This window comes from Eleutherodactylus coqui, chromosome 4 (genome assembly GCF_035609145.1).
Source record: "Eleutherodactylus coqui strain aEleCoq1 chromosome 4, aEleCoq1.hap1, whole genome shotgun sequence".
NCBI classification, from domain to species: Eukaryota; Metazoa; Chordata; class Amphibia; order Anura; family Eleutherodactylidae; genus Eleutherodactylus; species Eleutherodactylus coqui.
In genome coordinates, this window is record NC_089840.1 from 272,660,405 (window position 1) to 272,686,710 (window position 26,306).

The window sequence follows — 26,306 nt, forward strand, 5'->3', positions numbered from 1 at the left end:
AGCAGAGCGCGTGTGCGAGACGGAGGAGTGGAGCAGAGCACGTGTGCGAGACGGAGGAGCGGAGCAGAGCACGTGTGCGAGACGGAGGAGCGGAGCAGAGCACGTGTGCGAGACGGAGGAGCGGAGCAGAGCACGTGTGCGAGACGGAGGAGCGGAGCAGAGCACGTGTGCGAGACGGAGGAGCGGAGCAGAGCACGTGTGCGAGACGGAGGAGCGGAGCAGAGCACGTGTGCGAGACGGAGGAGCGGAGCAGGGCACGTGTGCGAGACGGAGGAGCGGAGCAGGGCACGTGTGCGAGACGGAGGAGCGGAGCAGGGCACGTGTGCGAGACGGAGGAGCGGAGCAGAGCACGTGTGCGAGACGGAGGAGCGGAGCAGAGCACGTGTGCGAGACGGAGGAGCGGAGCAGAGCACGTGTGCGAGACGGAGGAGCGGAGCAGAGCACGTGTGCGAGACGGAGGAGCGGAGCAGAGCACGTGTGCGAGACGGAGGAGCGGAGCAGAGCACGTGTGCGAGACGGAGGAGTGGAGCAGAGCACGTGTGCGAGACGGAGGAGTGGAGCAGAGCACGTATGCGAGACGGAGGAGTGGAGTAGAGCACGTGTGTGAGATGGAGGAGTGGAGCCGAGTCTGTGTGAGATGGAGGAGCGGAGCCGAGCGTGTGCGAAACGGAGTAGCGGAGCAGAGCGTTGTGAGATGGAGGAGCGGAGCAGAGCACGTGTGCGAGACGGAGGAGTGGAGCAGAGCACGTGTGCGAGACGGAGGAGTGGAGCAGAGCACGTATGCGAGACGGAGGAGTGGAGTAGAGCACGTGTGTGAGATGGAGGAGTGGAGCCGAGTCTGTGTGAGATGGAGGAGCGGAGCCGAGCGTGTGCGAAACGGAGTAGCGGAGCAGAGCGTTGTGAGATGGAGGAGCGGAGCAGAGCGTGTGTGAGAGGGAGAAGTAGAGCCGAGTGTGTGCGAGACGGAGGAGCGGAGCCGAGTGTGTGTGAGATGGAGGAGCGGAGCAGAGCGTGTGTGAGACAGAGGAGCAGAGCGTGTGTTTATAAACCCTCAGAATCCTCCTTGATAGAGGGATAGAAGTGTTGTTGCTGTGAAGAGGAGACGCTGGTTATGGGGGATTCCCTATAGAGGAACAGAGGCCGCTGTCTGCAGACCTGACATGACCCCACGAGTGGTAAGCTGTCTGCCAGGGGCACAAATCACAGATGTGTCTGATAGGCTCACAAGACCCCTCAGTCCTACAGAACATCACCCGTTCTTACTAATACTTGTAGGAACTTGCGACTAACTGCAGAGGCTTTGAAGACCTCAGCAGGAAGGTGAAGGAACTTGGAGCCCTGAGACGGAGGAGCCGAACGTGTGTGAGAGGGAGGAGCGGAGCCGAACGTGTGTGAGAGGGAGGAGCGGAGCCGAACGTGTGTGAGAGGGAGGAGCGGAGCCGAGCGTGTGTGAGAGGGAGGAGCGGAGCCGAGCGTGTGTGAGAGGGAGGAGCGGAGCCGAGCGTGTGTGAGAGGGAGGAGCGGAGCCGAGCGTGTGTGAGATGGAGGAGCCGAGCGTGTGTGAGAGGGAGGAGCGGAGCCGAGCGTGTGTGAGAGGGAGGAGCGGAGCCGAGCGTGTGTGAGAGGGAGGAGCGGAGCCGAGCGTGTGTGAGAGGGAGGAGCGGAGCCGAGCGTGTGTGAGAGGGAGGAGCGGAGCCGAGCGTGTGTGAGACGGAGGAGCGGAGCCGAGCGTGTGTGAGACGGAGGAGCGGAGCCGAGCGTGTGTGAGACGGAGGAGCGGAGCCGAGCGTGTGTGAGACGGAGGAGCGGAGCCGAGCGTGTGTGAGACGGAGGAGCGGAGCCGAGCGTGTGTGAGACGGAGGAGCGGAGCCGAGCGTGTGTGAGACGGAGGAGCGGAGCCGAGCGTGTGTGAGACGGAGGAGCGGAGCCGAGCGTGTGTGAGACGGAGGAGCGGAGCCGAGCGTGTGTGAGACGGAGGAGCGGAGCCGAGCGTGTGTGAGACGGAGGAGCGGAGCCGAGCGTGTGTGAGACGGAGGAGCGGAGCCGAGCGTGTGTGAGACGGAGGAGCGGAGCCGAGCGTGTGTGAGACGGAGGAGCGGAGCCGAGCGTGTGTGAGAGGGAGGAGCGGAGCCGAGCGTGTGTGAGAGGGAGGAGCGGAGCCGAGCGTGTGTGAGAGGGAGGAGCGGAGCCGAGCGTGTATATGAGAAGAGGTACAGCGAGAAATGACTTTGACCAAAGAGAATGGTCTGTAAACCCCCAGGATACGCTGGTTGTGGGGGATTCCCTATAGAGGAACAGAGGCCGCTGTCTGCAGACCTGACATGACCCCACGAGAGGTGAGCTGTCTGCCAGGAGCACAAATCACAGATGTGTCTGATAAGCTAACAAGACCCCTCAGTCCTACAAAACATCACCCATTCCTACTAATACATGGAGGACCTTGTAGGACCTTGCAACTAACTGCAGAGGCTTTGAAGACCTCAGCAGGACGGTGAAGCAACTGGGAGCCCAGGTAGTCTTCTCATCCATCCTCCTAGTGGGGGGGGGGGCAGGGAATAAGGAGATGGAATAGGATTCTAGAGGGGAACAGCTGGCTACATAAATGGTGCCGTCAGCAAAGATTTGGATTTCTAGACCATGGAGTGAATTACCTATAAGATGGACTGCTTGCTAGAGACGGGATGCACCTTACAAAGACAGGTAAGCATATATTTGGCAGGCACCATGCTGCACTCATCAGGAGAGCTTTAGACTAAAACAATATGGGAAGGGAAGTGAAAGGCCAGAAAAAAACATACAGCTAATAAATACAATTGAGAACCTTTCTATTACAAGTGGGAAAAAAAGAACAAAGAAAAAATATTCAGAAGGAAAGAAGAGGAGCAAGAGACCCCGATCACTAACTTGTTTCTACACAAATGCCCAGAGCATGGGAAACAAACAAGGAGAACTGGAGCTCCTGACACAGGAAGAGAAATATGATGTCATAGGATCACGGAAACTTGGTGGAATGATACACATGATTGGAATACAAGGCTTGAAGGATACAACCTTTTTATAAGAAATAGCTCTAACAAATCGGGAGGAGGTGTTGGGTTGTATGTTAGAAAAACATTAATCTCCACAGAGAAACAAGCTTCAGAGTGTGGGAGTTCTGTTGAAACTGTTTGGGTAAGAATACAAGGAGAGAACAACAGAAAGGACACCATTGTAGGCATTTACTATAGGCCGCCTGGGCAAGCAGAAGATATGGATGAACTCTTTCTACATCAGATGGCCAAGCTCTCAAACAAGCACAACATAGTGATTATGGGAGATTTTAATTATCCAGACATTTGTTGGGAATCTCTCTCAGGTAAAAGTAATGGATTTAACAAATTCTTATCGGCTCTTACTGACAACTTTATCTTCCAAAAGGTAGAAGAGAAAACAAGGAGATCTGCTATCTTGGACCTAATTCTTATTAACAGGGAGGGAATGGTTGAGGAAGTAAGGGTGGCTGGATCCTTAGGAGGCAGTGATCATGCTATCCTTGAATTTTGGTAACAAGGGGAGGAAGACCAGAAAAGGCTCAGACCTCAAGGTTGGATGTCAGAAAGGCAGATTTTAATGAACTCAGAAAGAGGGTAGGAAGGATCCAATGGCTGGATGTTCTTAAGGACAGAAATGTCCAATAATGATAATAATAATAATCTTTATTTCTATAGTGACAACATATTTCGTAGCGCTTAAGGTTGGGAAGTATTGCAAAATGAGATTCTCAAAGCAGTAGTAATATAAGAAGTGGTGATATTAGTGATATACTCCCAATCCCTTCTGCTGCTGTGTCCCGCGACGGTGCTTGGTCGCCTGCTTCAGTCTGTGTTTGCAGCTGTCCACTTTACAGGGTGTCACAGGGCTGCAGCCAATGACAGAGCTCAGCAATAAAATAACAGCGCCGGTCCGGTCAGGTGAGCTGTGAGAGATAATAGTCATCTGTGAGGTATAATGAGAGCGCCGATCCTGCCAGGTGATCTGTGAGATAATAGTCATCTGTGAGATATAATAAGAGCGCCGGTCCTGTCAGGTGAGCTGTGAGAGATAATAGTCATCTGTGAGGTATAATAAGAGCGCCGGTCCTGTCAGGTGAGCTGTGAGAGATAATAGTCATCTGTGAGGTATAATAAGAGCGCCGCTCCTGTCAGGTGAGCTGGGAGAGATAATAGTCATCTGTGAGGTATAATAAGTGCCGGTCCTGTCAGGTGATCTGTGAGAGAAAATAGTCATCTGTGAGGTATAATAAGAGTGCCGGTCCTGTCAGGTGAGCTGTGAGAGATAATAGTCATCTGTGAGGTATAATAAGAGCGCCGGTCCTGTCAGGTGAGCTGAGAAATAATAGTCATCTGTGAGGTAAACTAAGAGCACCGGTCCTGTCAGGTGAGCTATGAGAGATAATAGTCACCTGTGAGGTATAATAAGAGTGTCGGTCCTGTCAGGTGATCTGTGAGAGATAAGTCATCTGTGAGGTATAATAAGACAGCCGGTCCTGTCATGTGATCTGTGAGAGATAAAAGTCATCTGTGAGGTATAATAAGAGCGCCGGTCCTGTCATGTGAGCTGTGAGAGATAATAGTCATCTGTGAGGTATAATAAGAGCGCTGGTCCTGTTATGTGATCTGTGAGAGATAATAGTCATCTGTGAGGTATAATAAGAGCGCCGGTCCTGTCATGTGAGCTGTGAGAGATAATAGTCATCTGTGAGGTATAATAAGAGCGCCGGTCCTGTCATGTGATCTGTGAGAGATAAAAGTCATCTGTGAGGTATAATAAGAGCGCTGGTCCTGTCATGTGAGCTGTGAGAGATAATAGTCATCTGTGAGGTATAATAAGAGCGCCGGTCCTGTCAGGTGAGCTGTGAGAGATAATAGTCATCTGTGAGGTATAATAAGAGTGCTGATCCTGTCAGGTGATCTGTAAGAGACAATAAGGCACTAGAAGAATCTAAAATTAAATGCAGCCATTATTTATCTCATCCTTTAAAAATACAAAGCAGCGCACGGCTCAGCCATGCAGGACCTTTGTTATATGGATATTAACCCCTTCCCGCTCTGACGTACCGATACGTCATCGGGATAGCACGAGATCATGACTGATCTCGCGCTATCCCGCAGCGGGAGCCGGCTGTCAGTCACGGGGGGAGGCATTGGATCTAAGTAGATCGCGGCAGAGAAAGAGTTCACAGAGGGAGCGTGGTCCCTCTGTGTCTCTGGCCAGCTCTCGCGATGTTATCGCAAGAGCCCGGCCTGTCACCATGGCAACAGGGCGCCAGACACTGTATAAGCGATATATAAGCGATATATAAGCTGTATAAGCGATAAGGCATGGCAGAGCAGTAGCTCTGCCATGCCTTATCACAGCGATCATAAGTGCAGTGATGTAAGTCCCTCAGAGGGACTCAAATTGTGTAAAAAAAAAAAAAGAAAAATGTAAAAAAAAGAAATGTAAAAAAAACCTTTCTGTGCTTTTTCTAATATTAGCATAAAAAAAGGTAAAAAAAAATTTAAACCCCACATATTTGGTATTGACGCGTCCGTAACGACGTGTACAAAAAGTTGAACATGCTTTTTATTTTGTACGGCAAAAAGCGTAAAAACCGCTAAAAAACAGAGGCAAAATGCTAATTTTTAGCATTCTGCCTCCCAAAAAATGCAATAAAAGTGATCATTCAAAGCCGTACATTCCCCAAAATGGTACCATTAAAAACTACAGCTGGTCTCGCAAAAAATAAGCCCCCATAGAGCTCCGTACATAGAAAAATAAAAAAGTTACAGGAATTTGAATGCAGCAATAGAGGAAAAAAAAGATTTCCAAAAAAAAGGGTTTTTTTTGCAAAAATGTGTAAAAACCTAAAAAAAATATAAGAATTTTGGTATTGTTGTAACCGTACCGACCCGCAGAAAAAATTTAGTGTCATTTATGCTGCATGATTAACGCTGTAAAAAAACAAAAATCTGTCAGAATTGATGCGTTTTCTCTCCCTGTTATCATAAAAAACATTATAAAAGTTTTACAATATAGTCTATGTACCCAAAAGTGGCACCGATAAAGCCTACAGCTCGCCACAAAAAACAAGCCCTTATACGGCCACGTCCACGGAAAAATAAAAAAAATTATGGCTTTTGAAAAATGGAGATGGAAAAATACCAAAAATCGCTTGGTCCTCAACGCCAAAATAGGCCGTGTCCTTAAGGGGTTTATTTTCACACAACTTCTGCTCATCTAACAGCCTCCGTGTCTCACCAATCTTGTAGTATAATTGTATTAAAATTATTCTGCAATACTACAAATCCCATGTATGAGAAGCCCATGCTTTCTTATGGGTTAATTCACACATGCGATCTTTTGTAGCATGCAACAACTAGACACAAAACCTTTGAGGGTCCGGCGATAAGCCCGCGGCAAGCAAGGTTTTGTAACCCATGTTTCCCTATGGAGCCTTCCTCTCTGTTGCATCGCATTGCACATGCAACGATGACAGTAGGAAATCCTACTGTCTAAGCCCTAATTGCAAGAAAAAAAACCACATACATCACTTCTTTGGAGCTGTCAGCCCGGCACTATTCTCTTTCATCTCCTCTGGCCATGGATTGGAAAATTCCCCACCTCCTGGAAGCACTAGATGTGATTGGCTGACGCTTAGGCAATCCCAGCCAGCGCTCGATGAACTCATCACGACCATTCATCGAGCGCTGGCTCCGATTGGCTAAGCATCAGCCAATTACAGTCAGTTCTTCCAGGAGGCGGGGATTTTCAATCCCCGGCCAGAAGAGATTAAAACAAATGTCGGGGATCCAGGGAGAAGCTGCAGCAGAGCTCCGTACAGCACTTCTAGGTAATGTATGCTTTTTAAAGAAAACATTTCTGCAGTTGGGGTATATTTTTGGGGTAGGGCTTATATCCCCAGGTGCAAATTTGGGAACAGTCATCGCTTGTGATCGGCAAACCTCTTCATGGACACCACCGATTTTTCAAGATTCGTCGTGGTTTCTTGCCATATTCTAGCAAAATTCTCTACAGAGCAACTTCAGAGGTGATGGTGACAGGCAAGGGAATCCTGGGTTGGTGCTCATAGAAAATGAGCCCGTGGCAGAAGGCTGGCTCAGTTATCCGAAAGGGCATTAATGAAGTAACGGAGATGCCCAGACAGAATTTGATTCACCTGCTCCATCTGCCCATTGGATTGTGGGCGGTAGGATGAGAAGTCCAAGGATATTCCCAAGAGCTTGCTGCGGGATCTCCAGAACCTGTACATATATTGTGCTCCTCTGTCTGATACATTATGTCTAGGAAAGCCATGGAGGCAAAAAATATGTTCAATAAACCTCTCGGCCAGCTGCCCTGAGGAAGGTAGCCCAGGCAAAGGCACAAAATGTGCCATTTTAGAAAAGCGGTCCACCACTACCAATAATGAAATCCATGGCAATATGTTGCCATGCCGCTTCAGGTATGGGTATCGGATACAGAAGGCCCACGGGTCTGGACTTCATCGTTTTGAAGCACAAGAGGTACAGACTTGACACAAACTCACGAATATCTTGACCTATGTATGGCCACCAGTACTGCCAGCAGATGAGTTCGTTGGTCTTTTGTAGACCAGAGTGCCCAGCTAATCGGGACCTGTGGTCCCAGACCAATACCTTCCTTCTCTTGGCCTCGGGTAAATAGGTTCGCCCAGGTGGCACATTCCTCAACCGGACAGGTGGCATGGTTACCAACCTAGTATGGTCGATAATGTACTGTGGCGTCTCCTCTACATCCTCACAGTTGAAGGCTCTAGCCAGGGCATCTGCTTTGACATTTCGAGACGCAGGTTGGAAATACAACAGGAAATCAAATTGCTCGAAAAATAAAGACCATCATGCCTGCCGAATATTAAGCCTTTAATTTATGTGTGGGAGGCTTCGGTTGTCTCTGCTAATTGATAAAATTCTAATTAATGTCTTCCATTGAGAACAGGGGTCAAGCTCTTTAATCGATCTGTCCCAGGTGGGTCTATGATAGTATATGAGCCAGGAACCTAGCTTTCCCATTTATGTGAAGGCTTTTAAGTCTAAAGAGAGGTTATCTATAGAGGTTATCTCATTTTGACGTGGCAGATAAGCTTACATGGATTTGATCAAATCGTGCAGCAAGAAACTTGCATTTTTATGCGGATAGTACAAAAATTATCATGCATTTGCTAGCAGATATTAAGTATGTATGGATGCTGAAGCATATGTTTATTCAGTTATTTAACCTATTCTGCACTGCTGTAGGATGTCCAGGAAATGTTTGATTTATCTTGTTAAATGATCTTTTTCAACACCAGAAAGTGTCCTAACAGATGCCACAAAGTCCGGGATCCTTGGTGTAATTCTGTGCTCACTATTCATGCACATAACACCTACCGGCTCCCCCTCACCGCCAGAGGGCTGAGGAGATAGGCTAACGGTTAAAGAATACAGGAAGATCAGCCCAAATACAAGCATGGAAGATTTACAAGCAAACATTAACTGCTAAAAAGCTTTGAGATGGGCGACGTGGCTAGCTGCAGAGCCGGGAGGACACACGTTGCCAGTGCTCCGCCAAGAAGGCCCATAAAAAGAAAGATTTAGCCCAGCTAAAAGAATCCATGCTAAATAACTCTCCCCTGCACTCCCTAGAGCTGCGGGATACGGAGGAGGGCGAGTGAGACCTTTTAAAATTGCCGGAGGACGTGCGTCCTATTTCGGGGCCTGAAGCCTCAGACTCTCTTGGCCACACACCTAACAGCCGGAGGGGCCACTTATCAAAAAGCTCCGGGGGGAATCGACGCGCGCCGGGAGGAGAGAGCAAGTCGCTGGCCCTGCTACCAGCGGCTACGGAATGGGTAGCGGAGTGGAAGACCCAGAGCCGCGGCCCACGGTATCTGATACAGGCTGGAGACCAGCTCGTTGGCCCCACCGGAGTGCACAGATCACCACCGGAGGCAAACATTGGCACTGCATTCTAAACTCATCTCTTTCAAATTTCTGATACAACCTAGTGACAAATGCTGAGAACTATACATATATTTGAAAAAGACCGCAATTGGCGGAACCAGCCCAAATCTTCGTACTACCTGTTCAATCTAACTCATAACACCTAGACATATGCAGCAGTCCCACTAGAAGCCCCCACCAGGCCGGAGGGGCACATACATGGACGAAATGTTCCTCTCTCATCTGTGACCTGCACTTCATCCCGCCCAGGTCATTTTGACAGGAACAGAAAATCATGGCTGATTGAAACCATCCTTTCCAAACCAACATGGCTCCAGAGCAGCTCACAACATGACCACTTAGCACTAATTCTGCTCTAAGGACCACCTTGACTATGTCTTCCAATGTTCACTACAAGTAACGGTTTCCTTGTCTGATTTCTCTCTATGAGTGCCTAACTCAATTTATACAACCTTACATTGCCATACCACAATGGGAAAGCGTACTATTAAATCGGCTGTTCCAAGGAGACTCTCAGATTTCTTCCTATACGGACCACGCAGCAGGAACAAGAACGCAGTCTCCTATACACACAGCCCTGAAATGGCAGAAGACGAACCCAGCTCCCAAGGACACAACTCTCCGTCCCAAAAATCCGCATCAGATTCGCTATCTCCTGTCCTGGGTAGCCCCACTTCCCTGACTAGGGAAAATAGCAAGAGAGGCACCCAAGGACCTCTATCGGCCTCCCCTTCCTCAAACAGCCCAGCAGCCAAAAAGAGCTAAAACAACTCATTCCTAGAATTATCTCCGCAGAGACCACTAGTAACCTTCAATCCTACCCCGACTCTGAGAGTCCTCTAACTACCAGTACTTTGAAAGACGTGCTGTTATCTCTACAGGAGGACATTTCACAAGACATACAACACCTCTTAGGTCAACACCAATCCAATATTGGCCATCTGGCTGCCTGCACTGATCACATCGAACAGAAAATGGGAGAATTCACTAAGGCACATAACAAGTTGGTTGATGCTCATCTGGAGGAAGAAGTAATCTGCCTGTGAAAAAAAATTATACATCTGGAGGACCGATCAAGAAAAAATAACCTCAAGTTTAGGGGAATCACGGAATCGGTGTCTCCATCTGATATCCCTCACTACTTACTCAAGATGCTCCAAACACTTTTTCCAGATCTCCCCACCATGGAATACTCTATCGACAGAGCTCACAGGATTCCGAAAGCTCGTTCTGTTCCTGAATCTGCCCCGAGGAATATCTTAGCTGGTATTCATTTTTACAAAACTAAAGAAGAGATCCCGTCCATTGGAAGACGTAGGGGATCCCTGCCAGCCCCATACAAGAACATACAGATATTCCCAGAGCTTTCGGCTGCTTCACTACAGTAACGAAGAAAATTCGCGGAGGTCACAGCAGCACTCTGAGGCGCTCGCATCAAATACAAATGGGGCTTCCCTACTAAACTACTGATCTCAAGAAATGGAACATTCCATGTCGCAGCATCCCTGGAGGAAGGCCTGTCTCTCCTGAAGGCATGGGATATCCAGGTCTCCCAGAAATGGCTGGGAAATCTCCCCCAAGGATCGATCAAGAATGGTCAACTGCAGACAACCAAGTTCACGCGTGACGACCATGCTTAACGGTCAGTTTTTCTGTAATCCGGAGACATTTATGGATGGTTTGATATGTTGCCGCCCCTTACTATTCATCCAATGCCCACCAGCTTTGGGTGAACAATATTTTGATATTTTCAAATCTTAATATCAATTCTTATTTTTTACTGGTTACAATTGTTTATTTAGGAGGTCTCTTCCCCATTTCAGGTCTCTACCTATGATAACAAGACACTGTGGCAGTTCAGCCCCTAGCTCACCTGATAGTTATGGCTATTAATATCACATCATTAAATGTTAAAAGTTTGAATAGCCCCTACAAACATAGCATGCTATGGCAGGAGGCCGTTAGATTATGTTCGGATGTCTTTTTCGCACAGGAAACACATTTCCTAAAGGACAAATACCCTTCCTGCACACACCCTAAATTCCCAAACCTATTCTTTGCCTCCAATCTGGAAAAAAGACAGGAGTACTAATAGCTGTAGGCCAGTCAGCAGCATTCTCCCAAAGAAATTTATACTTAGACTCAGTGGGCCACTTTATAATACTAGTGTGCGAGATTAATGCTACTATCTATACATTGGTAAATGTTTACTTTCCCCGTAAATGACAGGTTACATTTTGTCAGAGGTAGCTAAAATCCAGGAGGGAAATTTAGTAGTTGGAGGAGATTTTAATTCAGTAAGGCCTCCCTCACACAGGGCGTTTGCAGAAACGCAGCGTTGGGTCACGCTGGCATACTTTATGCCAGCGTTTTGGCTGCGTTTTCAGGTCGGCTGAAAACGCAGCCAAGAATGCTGAAAAGAAAAAAAAAGTAATACTCACCTAGCCGCTGCAGTCCGGGTCGCGGCCGCTGGTCTCTGCTGCTGATCCGGGCTTCCTCGGCACTCCCAATTCTATTGCCAGAGGCCAGGTTTGAGAACCCCGCCTCTGGCAATAGAGTGCTGTGATTGGTTGTCGGTGCTTGCTCGATGCCCAATCACAGCCCTTCATTGCCTGTCTCAGCCAATCAGAGCTTGCCGGCGCTGATTGGCTGAGACAGTCAATGAAGGGCTGTGATTGGGCATCGAGCGTGCCGATAGCCAATCACAGCACTCTATTGCTGGAGGCGGGGTTCTCAAACCTGGCCTACGGCAATAGACTTGTGAATGCAGGGGAAGCCCGGATCAGCGGCAGAGACCAGCGGCCGCGACCCTGACTGCAGCGGCTAGGTGATTATTAACTTTCTTTTTTTCTCTCTACCTAGCTGGGGCAGATTTTCGGGGTAGGGCTTCTATTGCAAGCCCTCACCCCAAAAATCGGCGAGCGGTTAACGCTGCCAAAAACGCGACACCAAGTGTTGCCGTGTTTTCAGCAGTGCTAAAACCGCTGCCCATTCATTTCAATGGGCAACGCAGGGCTGAAAACGCCCCAAAATAGAATTTGCATCACTGTCAAAGCGCAGCGTTGCAAGGCGCTGCGTTTTCAGCCCTGTGTGAGCAGCCCCATTGAAATGAATGGGAGTGTTGTACAGCGTTTAGAGCTGGGCTGAAAATGCAGCGCTAAACGCTGTATAAAACGCCCTGTGTGATGAGGCCTAATGGACCCTCTGCTGGACTCCTCCGCGAGCACTAAGCATCCATCGCTCGTCGTTCCAATCCTGCATAGGGAGGAACTATACGACGTCTGGAGATGTTTACATGGGCTGGAGAGGGATTATATGTTTCTCTCCCTGCACCCGCTCTTCCTATTTCAGAATGGACATGTTCTTGCTGCCGCAGAGAGGACTGACAGAGGTCCTGCAGGCTGAGATCAGGACCATTACATGGTCTGGCCATGCCCCTATATCCCTGCCCCTTCAAAGAAAATTTAGCCTTTCCCCATCATTCCCGTGGAGACTGAACAAATATATTCTTAATCACACCGAATATGAGCAACCCCTCAGAGGCGTTAGAGGAGTTGTTTCTGACTAATGCAGGCTCTGTTCTGAATACATTTTTAGTGTGGAACGCGCACAAACCCTTCATGAGAGGCTTGTTTATAAAACTTGGCTCAACGGCTAAAAGGAAAAGTGAGGAGGAACTTAGCCGTCTGACAGACCAAATCAATTCTCTAGACTCCCTAAACAAAGCCGACCCATCTCCACAAAAAACAGAAGAGCTTTTTAAATTACGAGCAAAACTTCAAAATCTCTTAGCTGTCAGGCATGATGTCACATTTCAGAAGCTGAAAATGCAATTTTACGCACATGATAACAGAACGGGAGCACTATTGGCAAAACAACTTAAAGGTCTTGGCCTCATGTCCACGGGGAAAATCAGGCCCGCTACGGATTCCCCATAGAGAATCCGTAGTGGGTCCCTCCTGCCCCGCAGACATGAGGGCTGAAAATAAGAATTAACTCACCTCTCGCCTGCTCCAGATCTTCCCTTTGCCGCGGCTTCATCTTCTCTCCGTCGCGGCCGGATCTTCTTTCTTCGGCTCGGCGGATGCGTAGGGCACGTCGGTTGCGTGCCCCGCGCATGCGCCGGACCGAAGAAAAAAGATCCGGCCACGACGGAGAGAAGATGAAGCTGCGGCGAAGGGAAGATCCGGAGCAGGTGAGTAAATTCCGATTTTGGTCTCCCGCGGATCCGGACGGCTTCCATAGGCTTCAAAAGAAGCCTGCGGGAGCCGTCCCCGCGGGAGACCCGCACGGAAATGCAGCATGGTCCAGATTTTTTCATGCTCCATTTTTTTTTAAAATCACTTTTATTGACCATCCGCGGGTATTTATCTACCCGCGGGTGGTCAATGCATCCCTATGGGATGCGGATCCGCGGGCAGGAGAAGAGTTAAAATCCGCTGCGGATTTTAATTCTTCTTTTGCCCGTGGACATGAGGCCTTAGAGCCAAAGGGAGAATTAGATTCCTTTTGGACTCGGACGCCAAAAAGTTATACATCCCCAAAAGATTGCAAATGCATTCACTACATATTATTCCTCATTGTATAATCTAAAGAATAACCAAAATATATATCACCCTCAGGATGAGGAAATACAGAGTTTCCTACATAATATAAACCTTCCCAGCGTATCTCCCGAATAAGTAGCCGCACTCTCAGTACCAATCACTTCACATAAATCCCTGGACATGATCAAATTACTGAAGCCCCATAAGGCGCCAGGTCCAGACGGCTTCTCAAATGGCTACTACAGAAAGAATGCCCTTTTGCTGGCCCCTTGTTTGGCGTCCGTGTTAAACAGGGCAATGAATAATGGCTCCTTCCCACCTGAGATTCTAGAAGCATTGATCGTTACAATACCTAAACCAGGAAAGGAGAATACTTCTCTGACCAACTTTCATCCCATCTACCTGTTGAACATGGACGTTAAAATCTATGCAAAGCGTAAGGATGTTTTTGGTCCTCCCCTCACTAGTAGCAAAAGATCAAGTGGGATTTATCCCCCAGAGGCAGGCCCCTGATGGTACACGGAGGTTTCTGAACCTTGTCAGGATGGTGGAGAGGAATGGGATACCTGCTCTGCTCCTAGCGCTGGATGCAGAGAAAGCATTCGAACGGATTCATTGGGGATTCCTGAAGGCTACTCTGGAGAGGTTTGGTTTCTCGGGGCCCATCAAAGTAGCGATTTATGTCCCTGTACTCGGCGCCTTTCGCAAGAGTCTTCTCCTCAGGATGCGTGTCCCCCTCATTTGCCATCTCTAATGGCACAGGGCAAGGGTGCCCCCTTTCACCCCTAATATTTGCTCTGCTCATGGAGCCGTTAGCGGAGCAGATCAGGTGTAACCAAAATATTCGAGGAATTAAAATAGCCTCTCAAGAACATAAGATAGGTCTCTACACAGACGATGTTATATTAGCAATTACTTTCCCTATCACCTCACTTGCAAAGGCCCAATCTACCCTAATCCACTTCGGTGAGGTTTCATATTAGAAGGTGAACAATACAAAATCAGATGCTAAATATTGGTCTAGACGCCAAAACAAAACAAACTATAAAGGATTAAATTTCCTTTCACCTGAAATGAGCACTCTATACCCTAGTTCCCTTACCTTTGCAAAAAACTACTCACCACTTCTTAATCATATCAAATTTTAAGTAATTTCCGCAAACCTTTCATATCTTGGGCAGGCAGAATTGCAGCTGTTAAGATGATCTTACCACGACGTCTGTATATTTTTAGAACAGGAGCAATCCCAATTACAACACACTTCCTTTCTAAGCTCCAATCTATTATCAACCAATTTATTTGGGGGGGAACTCATGCTAGAATTAAATTTTCCACCCTGGCAAGACCATATAATTTAGGAGGCATGAGGGCACCCGACATCAAACGGTATTTTGCTGCAGCCATATTAGACCAAATTAAACAATGGTGGGTTACCCCATCACGCAAAAAATGGACCTCTATAGAGATGGCGGCCATGGGTGCTCCCCTGATTACCCTTCTAGGAGCCAAGGCACCTTTCTTGCCGACACATGCTCTTCGAAGCCTTCAAGTTTCGATCCAGATCTGGAATCAACTGACCTCCTCAGACTCTGCAAAAGGTCCTGATCATGGTCCTTCCTTTTAGATTTCTCTCCTCCATACTCTCGGACTTTGATTTTGGAAGGTGGGAGACCCTTGGCATTAAAAGAGGAGGTGACCTATGGAAAGAGGGGGTTGTAATGGATTTTCCTACACTGAGTGGGTTATTTAAACTCCCTCGTAGATTGGGTTTTGTCCATTTGAGACTGAAATATGCTTTACAAACTCTAGATATTCACAGGCCATGGTTTCCTAAGGCGGCCTTCACTTTCTTTTCACTCCCTTGAAATGTCTCTGGTGGTATAGCCACATTCTACGAGGACTCGTTTTCTCAGGACACACAGTCTAAGTCTGCACATATGACGTTATAAGAGTTAGACTTTAAGCGACAATTTAGTTTAGGGGAGTGGAACCGGGCCCTCGCCTGGACCAAGAAGATATCGCACGGCATTGCCCACTGGGAATCCTCCCACAAGATATTTCTATGCTGGCATTTGACACCAGCAAGGTTGTCTAGAATGAACAAAGATGTATCAGAGACATGCTGGAGGGGGTGCGGTGCGAAGGGTACTTACTTCCACATGTAGTGGTCATGCCCGGTTATACGCTCCTTTTGGAATACACTTTTCGACTTTATCTATTCTATGTCACACCAATTTGTGTCCCCGAATGCGGCACTGGCCCTTTGTTTTATAAATACGTACAAATTGTCCCCTTTTTACTCAGTTCTCACCTCCACATCATTTTTGCATCACAGTTAACAATCGCTAGACATTGGAAATCAAAGGAAGCTCCCTCTATTCTTGAGCTGAGAAACTCGGTGAATCAAACTTATCATTTAGAAGAAACTTATTCTCGCAGATATGTCACAAAGTCCTCATGGATGTCTTCTTGGGCAACATGGTTGGACTATACAGTGGCAAACCCTTCGTGATTGGGGCCCGTTGGGGTGGAAGGTGTGCGATGGAGGAGATCCAGATGCGTGGGTCGGACCAGGTCTGGGTGCGGAAATGCCCTCTTGCGCCAAATAATCCCCACAGGAGATGTATGCATAACTCTCTCCCCCCCTGGATTACAAGAATTTGATGTCTGTCTTGCAATTAATATATTAATGACAATTGTATACTCGCTAATAGAAATGTACCTCCTTTTGTTTGTTTAAATATGATTTCTTGTATGGAAAATTTTTTTTTGTTAATAAAAATCCAATTATTTTTTAAGAGATGCAGTTATATATATTAGGGTGGATTCAGACAACCGGCTCGTTTTTCACGCCTATATACGATGTCCTCATCTGCAGGGGGAGGGGATGGAAGAGCCAGGAGCAGGAACTGAGCTCCCACCACCTCTCTGCCCCTCTGCACTATTTGCAATGAAAGGAGGTGGGGCAGGGCTAAGCTCTGAGAATTATACCCACCCCCGTCCCACCTCTCTCCATTGCAAATAGTTCAGAGGGGCGGAGAGGAGGCAGAGAGGGGGTGGGAGCTTAGTTCCTGCTCCTGGCTCTTCCATCCTCCCACGCCCCTGCAGATGAGGACACCGTATATCGGCTTGGCATGAAAACCGAGCCGATATACAGTCGTCTGAATCCACCTATAGGGTGACTACCCACTACAGTTTTTTTCACTGCGAAATTCGCAGCGTTTTTTTTCTGCAGGGGGTCTATGGGACTTGTAAAGTTAAATTCGCGATTTTGCGCGAGAACGATTTTAACATTACAAGTCCTATAGACCCCTGCAGAAAAAAAAAACGCTGTGAATTTCGCAGTGAAAAAAACCTGTAGTGGGTAGTCACCCTTAGGGCTCCTTTCCACTGGCGATGATCGCTGCGAGAAAATCGCAATGTTAAAATCGCATCGCTGCAAAATTGCGTTGCGATGCGAGAATTTGTTTTGCCATTACACTGTATGTGCAAGAGAAAAACGCTGAAACAATCCCCCTGCTGCGATTTTTAATCCTCGCATTGCAGCTTGCCCTTAAACATCGCTAATGGAAAGGTTGTCATAGAACAACATGTGCAGGACTTTTGTGCGAGAGCTCGCACTCTCACATCGCACTGAAAACGCACGATTATCTCGCCAGTGGAAAGGAGCCCTTAATGTGAAATACTCTATGCACATGGCTGCTATGTAGATGCGCTATCTGTTTCCTATTTCCTTTTTGGATAACAGACATTTATTGGTAATAGCAAACATTTCTTAAAAGATCGCTGAACTTTGAACAAACTTGAGCTTACGCGATAGCCAATGTGATGACTGGCAAAAGTGCAAATCATTTTACTGCTTTTTTTTTAGCACAAAAACATCATTTTATGTAAAGTGCTGGCCACTAGTGGTCTTCCTTTGTTATATTTTGCTCTCCACTGCCTGTTGGCTGAAATTGTAGGTAAGTTTTAATCATCATTTAGTGCGCTAAATTGCTTTCTCTTGTATGATGTGACTTTTCATTTTAAATTGTCAAGTGTTAACAAATAGAAAATTGCTGCTTCCCAGTGAGTTATTGAAATTTAAGATGGTGGGACTTGTGGGTAAAGAAAATTACCAGTACAGGACTATGGCTTCACTCTTGTGTGAATGTTTTGATGGTGAACAAGATGTGATTTCCGACTAAAACATTTCCCACATTCTAAACATAAAAATGGCTTCTCGCCTGTGTGAATTCTCTGATGTCTAACAAGACCTGATTTATAGTTAAAACATTTCCCACATTCTAAACATGAAAATTGTTTCTTCCCTGTGTGAATTTGCTCGTGTCTAACGAGATGTGCTTTCTGGTTGAAACAGTTCCCACATTCTAAACATGAAAATGGTTTCTTCCCTGTGTGAATTTGACCATGTGAAACCAGCTGTGATTTCCAGTTAAAACATTTCCCACATTCTAAACATGAAAATGGTTTCTTCCCTGTGTGAATTTGACCATGTGAAACCAGCTGTGATTTCCAGTTAAAACATTTCCCACATTCTGAACATGAAAATGGCTTCTCGCCTGTGTGAATTCTCTGATGTCTAACAAGACCTGATTTATCGTTAAAACATTTCCCACATTCTAAACATGAAAATTGTTTCTTCCCTGTGTGAATTTGCTCGTGTCTAACGAGATGTGCTTTCTGGTTAAAACAGTACCCACATTCTAAACATAAAAATGGTTTCTTCCCTGTGTGAATTTGACCATGTGAAACCAGCTGTGATTTCCCGTTAAAACATTTCCCACATTCTAAACATGAAAATGGTTTCTTCCTTGTGTGAATTTGACCATGTGAAACCAGCTGTGATTTCCAGTTAAAACATTTCCCACATTCTAAACATGAAAATGGTTTCTTCCCTGTGTGAATTTGACCATGTGAAACCAGCTGTGATTTCCAGTTAAAACATTTCCCACATTCTAAACATGAAAATTGTTTCTTCCCTGTGTGAATTTGACCATGTGAAACCAGCCGTGATTTCCAGTTAAAACATTTCCCACATTCTAAACATGAAAATGGTTTCTTACCTGGGTGAATTTGACCATGTGAAACCAGCTGTGATTTCTGCTTAAAACATTTCCCACAATCTGAACATGAAAATGGCTTCTCCCCTGTGTGAATTCTATGATGTACAACAAGACCTGATTTATCGTTAAAACATTTCCCACATTCTAAACATGAAAACTGTTTCTGCCCCGTGTGAATTTGCTCGTGTCTAATGAGATGTGCTTTCTGGTTAAAACATTTCCCACATTCTGAACATGAAAATGGCTTTGCCCCTGTGTGAATTCTCTGATGTGTAACAAGAATTGATTTACGGTTAAAACGTTTTCCACATTCTGAACATGAAAATGGCTTCTCCCCTGTGTGAATTTTCTGATGTCTATCAAGATCTCTTTTATAGTTAAAACATTTCCCACACTCTGAACATGAATATGGCTTCTCTCTTCTGTGAACTCTTTCATGTTCAACATTCCTTTTATAAATTTCATTTTGCGTTGCAGTCTGTGATGAATCAGAAGATAGGATCAGCTCAAAATGATCAGATGATGGATCTTTGCTGTGAAGAGCTGATGGAATATCTGGGAGAATGGCAGGGTCTTCATATGCATCTTGGGTAATTCTTTGATCATTTGAAGATATCAGACATCCCTCTGACCTCCTGCTACCATCTTCTGCCAAGAAGAAATGTAATTTAATATGTTTTGAATAATATAATCTGAAAGGGCCCATTCACAGAGCCATATACTCAGGCTGCTCACTGTCCATGTCAATCAGTGAAATATAATATTTAAGATATAACCTTTATTTAATATTAGCCAAAACAACCAGCTTCATCTGAGTTAATCTAATACAGGTGTTTATGTGTTGTTTGCACGGAAAATTTTATGAAGTCAAGGTTACTTTAGAGTAACCAAGGAAAAAATATGTATACACATAGAGGAGCGTTAGATTCTCCTCAGACTGCATGTACCCATGTCCCTCTATAGAATGTGCAACCCCTTCCACTCTTCTTACTTAGAACTTAAAAAATGCTCGCGCCAAATTTCATGTTTATACAACACTGGGAAGTTACATTACATAGGGGTGCACTTACTTTTGCAATTGGCATTGATTAATCGAGTTGTGACCCCTTTACTTTTCCTATTTAGGATCTAAAGAATGGTCGTGCCAAATTACATGTTTGTACGACACCGGTAACTAGAGAATTAGTGGCGAGTCAGTCAATGAGCACTTTCGACTTCATATACATAGATAAGTTAGGTAAGGTATAACCACTGTAATAAACGAACCACCAAGGCGATAGTAGTAATATATACACTACTAGTAAAATTATCCAGCTTCAGTTGTATTTTATGGAACTGTTTGTTATTTGCGTGAGTGGTTAAAAGTTTTTTGTTTGCTTCTGATATGAAACCAGCATAATGAAGTACAATCTGCTGACAGCATGTGAAGAAAAAGGGCAGTGTTGTAATTTGACTTCTCGCAGTGGCATCTTTAAAGAGATTTTAATTACAGGGGTTGTCTGATTACTGAACAACCACGCTTCAATAAAACTCCCTCAATTAAAATAATAAAGTGAACTATTATAACTCTTCCGCGGTCTCCAGGATCCATCGCTGTAGCCCCACTCTGGTTCTAGTGATTCCTGTGTCACAGAAATTCAGAGTACTGTGGCAGAAAATGAGGATATGCAGAATCACCACTTGCTCTTTTGGCATTGGCGTTCACATCCTGAAGAATGTAGTGCTGTAGTCTCTCATTGGCTACAGCAGTCACCTGATTTCCTGTGACATCAGCTTTCACAACAATAATCGGGACCACAGTGGGTCTGCAGCGCTGGATCCCGGTGACTGTGGAGAAGTAAATATAGTTTACTATTTTGATACAGAGGGTGTTCTTGAAGTGAGGTTGTCCAGTAAGCAGACAGGCCCTTTAATATTTGTATTCTGAGTGTTTGCAAATATTGAAAATGATAGTACTAGAGAGCTAAAACACAATCTAAAGCCTTCCTACGCCTCTGAATTACTAATGTGGCAAATTAGGTGCAGATTGGTCCAGTTGTTTGACCATGCATACAGATAAGATAACAGAAATTCTGCATCTTATTATCTGGTTCAGTTTTTCCCTGTTATATATTCTGTTATCTGGGTCAGTGTATCCATGTTCTGTATTCTGCTATGTGGCCATATATGTCTTCATGTTCTGTATTCTGTTATCTGGGCCAAGTAATTCTGCTCTGCATTCCTTTATCTGGCTATAGGTGAATGTTCTGGATTCCATTATGTGGGTCTATGTCTCCTTGTTCTGGATTCTGTTATCTGAATATATGTTTCTATGTTCTATATTCTATTAGCATACAGTAATTCAATACCAGTGTAATAAGAGGTAATTGTATCCTAGTCCCATAATTGGGGAAGTATGTTTCCCACATCAGTACTGATATCAGATTCCTGATAAGGAATCGTCCACATTCATATCCACAGCTCAGATGTATTACTACTTTAAAGGCTAAGTAAACTTTCAAGAAACTTGACAAAATCAGAGTGACGCATTAGAAGTTGTATTCAGGGGACTCAGGAACTGAAACAACTACCAATTGCTAAAACGAAGGGGCAGACATACTGGTGTGTACCTCCAGTTGTCATTGACAAGCATTGTGTAAGGGGTTAAACATCCATGTACTATAATATACATATTTATTATTGCTGTACCTTATGTTCCCGCCAGGCAGGACCTTCAGTGAGAGGTCACATGACTTTGTTCATTCTGATCTTTCTTGTTGTTATGAACTGACAGGACCTGATCTGCACCCTGATTGGTTAAAGGCCTGTGTACTAAGGAGCTAAAGAGAGGTCTTGTTCCCGGGCTCTGGTGGGACTTGGCAGCTTCAGAGAGTGCAGGGAAGAGAGAGATTGGGCTAGTGGAGCTGTGGGAGAGCGGACCTGCAGCTGGACTTGTGTGGATGTGAGTTGGAGAGCCTCAGAGAAAAAACTCAAGATTTGCAAACTAAGGCTGTCTGCACCCAGGCGGATTTGCATTGCGGAATCTGTGGTGAGTCTTCACCTCCGGGTTGCGCAACAACTACTGCCCATAGCATGCTATGGAAAAGTGATTCTTCTTGCACATGAGCAGAAAACAATTGCGGTTTCCGCTCATGAAGGAAAAATTGCAGCAGGTTCCATTTTTGTGTGGCAGCCATCTGATCTGCAGCCTTTTAGGCCTCATGTCCACGGGGAAAATCACGCCCGCTACGGATTCTCCATGGAGAATCCGTAGCGGGTCCCTCCTGCCCCACGGACATGAGCTCTGAAAATAAGAATAAACTTACCCGCAGCGGACCGGGCAGGTTTTCTCTTCTTCACGGCCAGATCTTCTTTCTTCGGCCGGCGGATGCGCCGGGCACATCCGCCGGGCCGAAGAAAGAAGATCCGGCCGTGAAGAAGAGAAAACCTGCCCGGTCCACTGCGGGTAAGTTATTCTTATTTTAGCTCTCCCGCGGATCCGGACGGCTTCCATAGGCTTCAATAGAAGCCTGCGGGAGACCCGCACGAAAATGGAGCATGTCCATTTTTTTTCATGCTCCATATTTTTTTAAATTCACTTTTATTGACCATCCGCTGGTATTTATCTACCCGCAGGTGGTCAATGCATCCCTATGGGATGCGGATCCGCATGAGGGTGATCCGCTGCGGATTTAAAATCATATTTTGCCCATGGACATGAGGCCTTAGTAATTGACATTGCGGAAAGGTTGCGGATTTGCGCCATCACTAGGCAACGACGCAGGAAAGCATAAGTTAAAAAAATACTGCACTGCGTATGTCAGACAATCAGCCGAACACACGGACGCCCCTTCTGCCAGGGCCTGATTTTGCATACGGAACCTGACCCGCCCGTGTGCAGACGGCCTTAGTGGGAGTGATGTGGGCTGGTAAAAGCAGTTGGGCGTTCCGATAGATGCGCAGTGAGCGGACTGAGCCGGCATCCCCAGACAACGCGCACTGTTGTATGAGACTCAAAGATCAGCAGCCAGGACCGGAGTACGACATGGGAGTCCGCACTAAAATATACGTCTCTCAGGACTTACTTTGGTTTCACACTTCTGTGAACTAAACATTGGAGCCCCTTCAGGAAGAGTGCGGAAGCCGTGTCTGGTATATTGCTTCCATGGCCTTATCACTACATCTCATATACCTCTACATATACAATGCTGCTCACTAAGTCTTTACTTTTGTCATTCAACTGCAGTAATAATTAAGGTTATAGTTAAACAAACAACAAGGCCTTGCAATAATATTTACAATCGTATGGGAACATTAACCCTTTCAGGTAGTCCAAGTAATTCCAAGACACTATGCACACTATTTTCGGCCCCTAAGTCACTAGGGCCTTTTGGTTCAACAGCTTCTGATTTTTTTGACCGCTCTGCAGTTGGCCCCATTCTATCCTTTGTGGCGGCTCCCAAGCATGGGGGTATGGTTGCCTGTGTTGCTGGAGTTGTAATATGGCCTCCGTTACCTTAAAAGGGGTTGTCCGGTTGTAAACTATTGATGGCGTATGTGTAGGATAGACTATTAGTAGTAGATTGGTAGAGGTTCACTGTCTGGGAACCCTGCAGATCAGCTGTTCACTGGGCTAGTGTGCTCATGCACAGAGCGGATTTCTGCAGGATGCAGGCAGCTCCATTCGCACAACACTGGCCAGGTCCGGTATTGCAGGCACAGTTTACATTCACTTCAATGGCCTGCAATGCCAAGCCGGGTCACTGCAGTGGGAATGAAGCTGTTTGCTTTCTGCAAAAAGTCAACCAACCCAAAAAACAGCTGATCAGTAGGGGTCCCAAGCCCTCGACCCCTGCTGATCTATTACTTACGGATAGGCCATCAATAATTTGGACAACCCATTACACTCCCCTGCTGGCACCATTGGATGCTTTCTTAAGGCGTATGCTCGGCCCCCAGAATTTTCTCCCTATTTTGGGGCGAGGCATAGCCTTATTCAGTATTCTCTATAGCATGGCCTTTTCGTCAAGGTGGTGATGCGCTGGTCGTGTCACCACTGTGTCATTATGGAGATGGGTCTTCCTCTTCTAGCATCAGTCTCCCTCACCTGTGGCATTACTGGCAGGGGATAGGGCACAGAGCTGTGGCTACTCTGTCAGTATGTGCGGAGAAGCAGACGTGTTCCTCCCGTTCCTATAGGTCCACGGACTCATAGACTTCCTACTGAGCCCATATACCGATTCCAAGAGATACACCAATGACTAATTGGTCACAGTGCTCAGATGAATGCTTCTGCCCCTTCAGTTTAGTGATTAGTTGGGGTCTCATCACCGGCCCCTCAGCAATCAAAACTTTTTATCTGTCAAAAGCTTTCTGAAAGTTCAGTTCTCCTTTAAACGCCCCGCAGTGTTACCTCCTATAATAGTAATACACTTTCATCCCTGGTTTACTTGTATTGTAGCTGAATAGAGGGATGTACGGCTGAAGACCCGACAGCACAGAGCTTAAAGCACAGAACTGCTGTAGTCAGCGACTAGGGGGAATCTGGGATGTTCTCTGCATTTAGTGGTCACTCACCTGGGGGGTCATCTGTAGGGATCTCCTCCTTACACGGCTGATCCCCCCTCACATGTGTCTCTGTAGCATCAATAGGGATCGGATCTTCCTCCAGTTTCACCAGCTGTGAAATAAATATTGTAAAAGTCATCACACAGTTGGAGAAGTCGTGTGGGAGGTTTTATATGGCCAGAAAAGGTCATTAATTAGTATGAGGAGCCGGAATGACATGACAGCAGTAGTGATCTGGGCCAAATAGCTGCAGGTCTCCTGTATAACTCCAACCTGTTGCTTCTTTATTCCAACCAGAAGTCTCCAGAACCAGAAAATAGTGATAAGATGCGGAGATCTAATGTCTGCGGTCGGCTGTAATCCTGCCATCTCCAGCTTTCTCATTAAAGGCTCACTCCATCACAAACACATTTTCCATCCCTGCAATCCTCACCTGATTATCACTCTGAATGTCCTATATACATTGCACTTACTTCCATGCAGCGCAGCCTTCTGTCTGATACTTATCAGGCACCACCATGATTTTTACATTTCTCCAGCTTTTCTCTTCATCTATGCTCTGCTAGAAATCCCATGATACATCAGCGCAGCATCACATAACCAGTACTATCTCTGCCTGCTTGGAGAATTGCGTAATTATAATTGCCCTCTATATCCTCCTAAATAAGCTAAATACCATAAGTATACAGTGAGGGAAAATGAACGGCCATCACCTTGATTATAACTGTGTGACAGGAGCCTCTAATTATTATCATAAGCAATTGTGAGAAGAATTTCTGCCCCATGTGGCGCAAAGTGCTAAGGCAGCAGAAATGCAGTCCTAAGCTCTCACTCATGACCTTAAGGCTTTATTCCCACGAGCGTATATCGGCTGGCAGATATACACTACGATGTGAGGTGTCAAACCTCATGAACGGGCACACAAATCTAACGTTTGTGCGCCCATTTAGATGGCATGGGCCCCGGCGCATATAGGCCGAGGCCACCATGCTGTTGCCCCTTCCCTCCTGCTCGCCCGATCACAGCTTATATTGGCCGACCATGAAAATGGCAGGCCGATATATGCTCGTGTGAAAAAAAACCTAAGGCTGCAAATTCAATCCCCACATGGTTCAGGTAGTCAGCTCAAGGTTGACTCAGCCTTCCATTCTTTCAAAGTCAGTAAAATGAGTACCCAGCTTGGTGGGGGGTAATGAATAAATAAATAATCTTAAAGCTCTGCGGAATAAGTTGGCGCTATCCAAAAAAAAACAAAAAACATTTGTTTATTTTTTTGCCCCCATGAAGACCCAACAATGAATAAGGAAAAAGAGCAGTGAACTTTAATACAGGAAAGTATTCACCCCCTCAAAGTCACCGCCGTGTGGAGCAGAGGCGTAACTTGAAGATTCAGGGCCCCAATGCAAAACCTGTAACAGGGCACCCCAACTATAATGCTTTATTCATAGTACTGGGCTCCCTATATGGAGAAGAGAGGCCTTATGGGCCCCTTAAGGGTCCTGGGCCCGGGTGCAACCGCATCCCCTGCACCCCCTATAGTTACGCTCCTGGTGTGGAGCCCCCTTTTGTCACAATAACAGATGGGAGGCTCTTAGGGCAGGTCTCTATTAGCTTAGCACATCTGGGCATGGGGACTTAGGAACTTCCAGGTTCGAACCTCTTCAAGTAAGATGGGAGGCGTTGATAGAGAGCGGTCTTCACATCAGGTCACAGATTCCCAGTTGGATTGAGGTCTGGGCTGTGAATAGACTATTCCTAGACATTTCCATGTTTCCCCTTAGACCACTCCAGTGTAGCTTTAGCAGTATACTTAGGGTCCTTGTCCTGACGGAAGATGGTTCTCCATCACAGTCTCACATCTTTGTCAGACTAAGGGTTTTCCTTTATAATTGCCCTGTATTTACTGCCAACCATCTTTCCTTCCCCATGATGCGGCCACCTTTGTGCTTCAATGTAGGAATGGGGAATGGAAATGGTGGGAAGTGTTGGGTTTGCGCCACACAACGTTTTGCATGATGGCCAAAAAGTTCAGTTTTAGTCTTATTTAATCCGAGAACCTTCTCCCATGTGTTTGGGGAGTCTTCCACATGCTGTTTGCAAACTCCAAACATGTTTTCTTATGTTTCTCTTTAAACAATGGCTCTTTT

General features: G+C 46.3%; 1 protein-coding gene across 5 annotated transcripts in view; it reads right to left on the reverse strand.

The window, feature by feature from the left end:
• Positions 1 to 26,306, reverse strand: part of LOC136624332 (oocyte zinc finger protein XlCOF6-like) — a 459,204-nt gene that overhangs the window by 208,793 nt on the left and 224,105 nt on the right. The window lies entirely within an intron of this gene.